The following is a 6399-nucleotide window of genomic DNA, read 5'->3' as shown; positions in this document are numbered from 1 at the left end:
CTCCATTTGGATACGGCCTAATTGAAAAGCAAATAGTACACTTGAGTGCACCCATGAATCGGTGAGTGATATCTCCTTAGCTGACACAGGAATTAATCTCTCCTGCCAAGCCCCCTTGTCCCTTCTTTCCTTGGTTTCCATTGCTTCAAATGGCCTCTCTCACGCATAATCTATTGAAACATTGTTTTAGGGATTAATGTCTCGATGTGGATTCTTTTTACACACACAGTAAGTGGTTTCTCGGACAACTCCAGTCCTCAGTGTTGACTCACCATATGGGATGCTGAACAAAGGCTGACAGATACATTCAATGTACAATTTGAATTTGAAGTGGATTTTGCATCGTGAGAAGGTAAAGGGGGAAAGTTAAATGGGCAGTAGTGTATCGTTTGGAATTATTTCTGCAGAATAGGTATGGACTGAAGTCTGAAAATAATCATCTTTAATGTCTAATGCATTTTGTATTATTAATGTACATAATAAAATGTAGAGCAGAGACAAGAGGAGGGACATTAAGTTATAGTAATAAAAAAAACAAAGCTAAAAACCACTCAACTGTTAAATGATTCAATATTGTGTCATCTTATAATAATTGTATTATTTTTCAAGTCATAGTGTAGTTTTTGAGCTTGAACATCGAAGTTAGTTAGATGACATTGAAAATATGAACCCTGAAGTAGAAACTAAATGTAAGAAAAGTGATCAAACCTATGATTTACAATTCAGGATAAATACATGAACAAGGTAATAAATATAATCATACTTTGGTCTAATGAAACCAAAATAAATAAGTTTAAATGACATGGAATCCTCCATGTCTGACACGGACCATGGGTCATAGTGATGACATGGAGTTTGTTTTGTTATGACCAGCTCGTTTTAGGCCACAACAATTAAGGGAGGTCTACACAGACCTTTTTAATGGATTCAAAAGAATAACAAAATTTATGGAATGACACATCAGTTGTCAGTGTGTGGTGGTAAGCAAAAGTACAAACGAGGATGGCAGGAGCTTGGCTGTCCAGGAAGAGAGAGATCGGTCTAATGAAGCCTGGCTTTTATTATAGGAAGCCAAGCAAAACAAAGTAGGAGACCAGGGCATAGCAGACTTAGCACAGAGGTGGGCAAAACACCTGCAATAGAGAAAACATCCAGGAAAACACATAAAGCCAGGGTCCTCACAGTATACATAAAAACATGGAGTTAGTATATATAATATAAGATTATTTTATATATATATAACACCTAAGCTTCCACAGTAGTCAGCTCTGTTCTTTCCTGCTCACAGCCTCTGTGTTGTATTTCCTATCCATGCTATCAAAGTGGTCTCCAAGGTATCTCTCTCTCTCTCTCTCTCTCTCTCTATATATATATATATATATATAGAGTCTTCCCAAGGAAGACTAGGATGATGTTAATCCCCATTTACCTACAGAGAGTAGGTGGAGGTGGTGGAGCAATACAGATACCTTGGAGGTCACTTTATGAATCACATCTGTTTACATTAGATTATTTACTCTATTTGGCAATATACCGAATTATTTCCTTTTATTGCCTTGTTTGTTATTATTATTATAATTATTATTGCCAATAATAATTATTATAATAATTAATTGTCATTCTTGATGGGTTAATGGTTCACTCCTTCCCTCTTCGTGCTGTGCATTTGCTATCATTAAAAATCTTCAAAGAACTGTTTGGTCCTGTCTTCTGCCACCCAGAAAAGCACATGGTTCACTTTTTTTGCTCTCTTTCTACATAAATCAGTGCACAGCCAATTCCTAAAATATGAACTAAATATTCCCAGGCTGGAAGGATAATTCTGCCAACAACTATGAGGGACACATTTTCGTTAATAATCTGCACTGGAGAATTTGTCACTCTCTGTCAGTTTCTATGAGGTTTGTTAGTATGATGTTTGGGATAGACATTTTGCCAGGATGATACATACATATGTAAACAGATGTATACAAGTAATAAAGCATTTAGTATTTTATGCATAACTACAAATGAGGTAAAACCAGCATATCAAATAGTTTCTGCAAAAGAGATCCTCTACCAATAACACTGTGTTGAAATACAAAACAAGTGTTTCCAGTAAACCAAACACTGGACTGCTGTATTTGTGAATAATGCTGCTACTGGAGCCATTTCACACCTATGGAGGGATGTAAATCCAAATGAAATTATTATTGTTTGGTCTTTAAGTCATACACAGAATCAATTAGAATAGTTTGCTTCTACCTAAATACTGCACTGAAGGCTATACTCTTCCATCTTGTTATCTGAGCCCATCTTCTGTTTATTTCATATTTCTCAATCATTACAGGAAGTTAATGCTGGAATGAATAATCAAAAATAAACAGATTATATTTTCCACTAATTCTATCAACCTGTGTCTCACCAATTATATTTGTCCATGCTATCTGTATATGCTTGTCTCTGTTTCCTCCTTACCAATTCTCCCCCTCCTCCTCTACCTCTCTTTGTCTGTGTGGCTGCTGGCGACACTAGTATCGATGTAAGAGATGTTTTCTCTCATTAATTTATCAGCTTAGCAGAGGAGGGAGGCCTCAGCAGGGGGAGATAATGGCTGCCATTTGGCCAAGGTCAACAGTCAACACATTCCTCAGTCGTTCAAATATAACCACACATTAACTTGTGTGCACCAATACCACACACACACACACACACACACACACACACACACACACACACACACACACACACACACATACACACACACACACACACACACACACACACACACACACACACACACACACACAGACGGACACACACACACAGCCAATAGATTGTGGTAACACTGTCCTGTCAATGAGGGTTTCATCCTATTACAGAGTTAATACACTGATCCTGATCTAAAAATCACTTGAATATCAGAATGGTCAACTTCAGATAACAGCTATAGATAACAGCTACAGACAAATAAAGGACTTTACCTCATCAGAACCCAGATGACCCAGGATATCTGCATTTGTTTAGTAGCTGGAAAGTCTAATACTATTAGTCTAATATTTTAATAATGTAAATTTTTCAGGGTAGTAATCAGATTATAATAATTTTGGTGAGGGTAATTGTGATCGTCAGAGGTTTGAGAATGTCTTCTGTAAATGAGGCTAGAGGAAAATTTACTCAACATAAATGAATACATAGGTTTTAGTTTACTCCTTCTAAGCTTAACAGGATGTTGGAAATGTCAGACCGAGACAGGAACGTTTTTACTTGCAATTTTAAAGAGTAAATTTGTCTACCCATTTTGGAAAAAGTACTAGAATACATAGGGAAGTGTATAGGTACTGCGGTATCTGTATCACCAAGACTTTGCCTACTGGGGGACCAGACAGAACTGTCCAATATATCAAAATCCCACTTTGCAGTGATAAAGGTCAGGGCTGTCACGGCTGCCCAAATGATCCTCAGATTATGGAAAAGTAAATCCTCTCCAGATATTAAGAAATGGAGGGAATCTATGTTGGAAATACTATCATATGAACACATGTTAGCTAGAATTAATAATGAAGTTGAGAACTTTCAGAGGACATGGTAACGCTTGCTCGCTCAAAGCATTGCTGGGACACTGTGATGATCTGGTTGCATTACTGTAACTGCTAAATGTTTGTTTGTTGTTCTTAGTGGGTGTATTTCTCACAGGTCTTTGGGTATTTTGTAACTCAAAGTAATAATACAGTTTGTTTGTGCTGTCTGTTTGTACATGTTTAAGTCAATAAAAACATTAATTACAAAAAAAGAGAATGTCTTCAGTCCACATGAACATGTGGGCTAATATTTGAAAATATATAAGAACATAAAATCATAAAACCTGGAACTCCATTGAGCCCACTACTGGTTTATTTACAACTTAATGCCATTACAGGGGAAAATCACGACAGATGGGTAAAAAGCAACAACAAATCAAAACACAACAACTCTCAATACAGAAACTGTAACCACAAAGCAGAAGACATGATATACATGCTGTCTACCAGGGTTGTTGCTAATTGAACGGATTCACTGTCTGTCTTTGTATCACCAAGGAAGGGCTCAGCCTCAAGAGTCTTGTGATGCCCCCCATCACAACCAATGCAAAAGTCTGGCTGTAGGTCTTGGTGACTTTTTTACCACAGGGAGGCCAATATATTCTAATTTTTTTTAATTTCCCAATTTTGGTCCCTCTGCTGTTTTCCTCAGTTTGTGCCTAATGAAGCACATGCCTTTTCTTGTAGGCTAGATGTTGTTGAATGATTCTCCATTCCCAATTTGCAATTGTGTTTTGATGTTGAGATTTTCTATTTTTTGATGATGTTGATGTTGATTTGCACTTCACACCCACCATAGATGTAACTGATAATCTTCACAGACAAAACATTCCCACTCACAAGAAGTTAGCGTTGGTTCATGTCCTGTTTCCATGTTCTTACGCTTAGGCCACTCATGATTTAAATAATTACTGAGGAAGTAAACACATCATGTCTTTTGCTTCAAGCCACCCTTTTTAATCTTTTCATAACCTTAACCACAAGCTTTAAATTGCCTGGACAAAACAATAAAACATTAAAATGCTTTATTTGATCTAGATATTGTAGGAAAATAAATAAAATACTGTGCAGATACAGTCATGAAAGACTTTTCATTGTTATAATTCAGGTGCCATTGCTTTTCACAGTATCATTTATAATTATGGTTTCCGGGAATAAATACAGAGAATTAAAGGTTGTTTCTGAACAGCACTTAAGTGTTTATTCAGATTTATTCTTGATGCCTCTGAATAATGACATTCCACAGTATTTGTCATATCTGGTCATTAGTAGAAAAATGTTTCACATATTGATCATATCTGATGCATACACTAATTTGTGTGTGTGTGTGTGTGTGTGTGTGTGTGTGTGTGTGTGTGTGTGTGTGTGTGTGTGTGTGTGTGTGTGTGTGTGTGTGTGTGTCTGTGTGTGAATTGACCAGATCAGACAGGCACTCAAGAACAGGCCAGCTATCTGCTTAAAATTTTACCCACCAACTGTGTGTGCTATTCCTCCGAATGTTGACTTTACCCAGCACAATTTGTGAACCATTACACAATACAGAGGCTTAGATCAATGTGCATACTGTTGGTTTAGGAATAGTCTTGTACGTGGAAGGCCATTGAACCTCAGTAATGCAACTCAAACAGGTTATGGGAGCAATGACCTTTTGCCTTTAAGAATCACAAATGGTTAAAAATTAGTCTTCCCTAATTTACAAATCAGGGCCATAATCTCAGTTTAAATGTCAGTCTCAACAACTATAATCATTCCTTATATTAAAAACTACTGCGAACATATTGTATGACTATCAATCAGTGCCCTGCTATCTGTCTGTAGTTCCTGCTGTTCTGAAGGTTCACTCAATCATTAACCTAATCTACTTACTGAAAAACTCCCACTCACAGTGTCTGCATGAGAGCTCAGTGATAAGCTATTTGAAGATGAAGGTGGTGATGGGACAACGATCGACATGGACTAAACTGTTTGCTAATCTCTGGCTACTTTGATTTGCTGGGAAATCAGGAGGCAGTAAAATAGAGCAATGAGGGTCTGCATCTTTAAGTGGGAAACTTATGTATCCAGCAACATATGTTTCAACAGCAGATTTTCCATTCAGTGATTTAAACTTTTTCACACTCACAGTTTCTTGTTTTCTGAGGTCAGGTGGCTTCCGGAGTGTAATTTGTTTTCATTATATGAAAGCAAATTAATAAAAACAAATTTGCATCATACTGTGCACATTATCATAAAAATGTATGGGTATTTGAAATTGTTACAATAAAGGACAGAGCAGGAACTGGTGCACATAGGCGCCAGAGTTTTCTTCAACAGCCAGAATCTTCAGGTTATACACAGCTAAGGTAGGACCCTCACGTCCAGAGGGCAGCTTTAAATAAATGAAACACATAACAACAATTTCCAGGTCTACGCATCAGTTGTGATTACTTTCCAGTTCAAAAAATTCACCCAGAACAATTGATGAATTTTTAGAATTTAATGCAGATATAGATTTAACAGAGTAGCTAATTAAGTAGTTAACATTACTTACAACTTGACCAGCTATACATAAAATTATTGATGCATCAATAACGTTAGGCTAATCCGAAACAATATATCATATAATAATATATTGTGAAGGTGTCATATGAATAACTGTATTTATTTTAAGTATTAGTTTGCAAATAATACCTTTGTATTTTTAAGTAAAGTTTTTTGTGTTATTCTCAGTTGCAATTATTCAATATATGTTTTGTCTGAGTAAAAGATCTAATTACCTCCTCTCCATCATAACTTTTCATATAGTTTTTCTTGCTTTTGTAAACTAAACCATAGGAGGGTAGAGCAGTCGTCCTCTAAC

The 6399-nt window shown here is 36.5% G+C and overlaps 1 long non-coding RNA gene across 1 annotated transcript; it reads left to right on the top strand.

The window, feature by feature from the left end:
- The first annotated feature begins 904 nt into the window (after positions 1-904).
- On the top strand, positions 905-1154 carry LOC117753265. Its single transcript, XR_004612223.1, has 2 exons — positions 905-963; positions 1036-1154. It is a non-coding gene; the product is annotated as an uncharacterized LOC117753265 (long non-coding RNA).
- The last annotated feature ends 5245 nt before the right edge of the window (positions 1155-6399 follow it).

Source organism: Hippoglossus hippoglossus, chromosome 19, assembly GCF_009819705.1.
Source record: "Hippoglossus hippoglossus isolate fHipHip1 chromosome 19, fHipHip1.pri, whole genome shotgun sequence".
Lineage (NCBI taxonomy): Eukaryota > Metazoa > Chordata > Actinopteri > Pleuronectiformes > Pleuronectidae > Hippoglossus > Hippoglossus hippoglossus.
This window is presented reverse-complemented; position numbering and strand designations above follow the sequence as displayed.